We start from the raw sequence: 456 nt of genomic DNA on the forward strand, positions 1-456 counted from the left end.
ATATGTTTATACCTCCGTTTTCTAAGAGAACAAATACATTTTCAAAGAGAACAAAGCCAAATACATATGATTCTATATTGGCTCTGGTCTATACAACCAGAGGCTCTGGTTGAGAGAATCATATGCCAAGTAAGGATTCCAAAGATAACAAAGCCAGAAGCTCTGGTCTTTAGAACCAGAGGCTCTGGTTGAGAGGCAAGGTTTTTGAAAAACTTAAGGACATTGAAACCAGAGGCTCTGATCTATGGAACCAGAGGCTCTGGTTGAGAAGGCAATGAGTTATGAACAAGGAAAAAGAATTGTCTTTGAGACCAGAGGGGCTCTGGTGACAAAGACTTTGAAGCCAGAGGCTCTGGTTGGGAAAAACAATGAAAATGGAGTATGAGGGGAAATGTTTAAGACTTGCTTTCAAAGAAACTAAAGCCAGAGGCTCTGGTCTTTAGAACCAGAGGCTCT

This window comes from Cynara cardunculus (genome assembly GCF_001531365.2).
Source record: "Cynara cardunculus var. scolymus isolate 2C chromosome LG 12, CcrdV1, whole genome shotgun sequence".
NCBI classification, from domain to species: domain Eukaryota; kingdom Viridiplantae; phylum Streptophyta; class Magnoliopsida; order Asterales; family Asteraceae; genus Cynara; species Cynara cardunculus.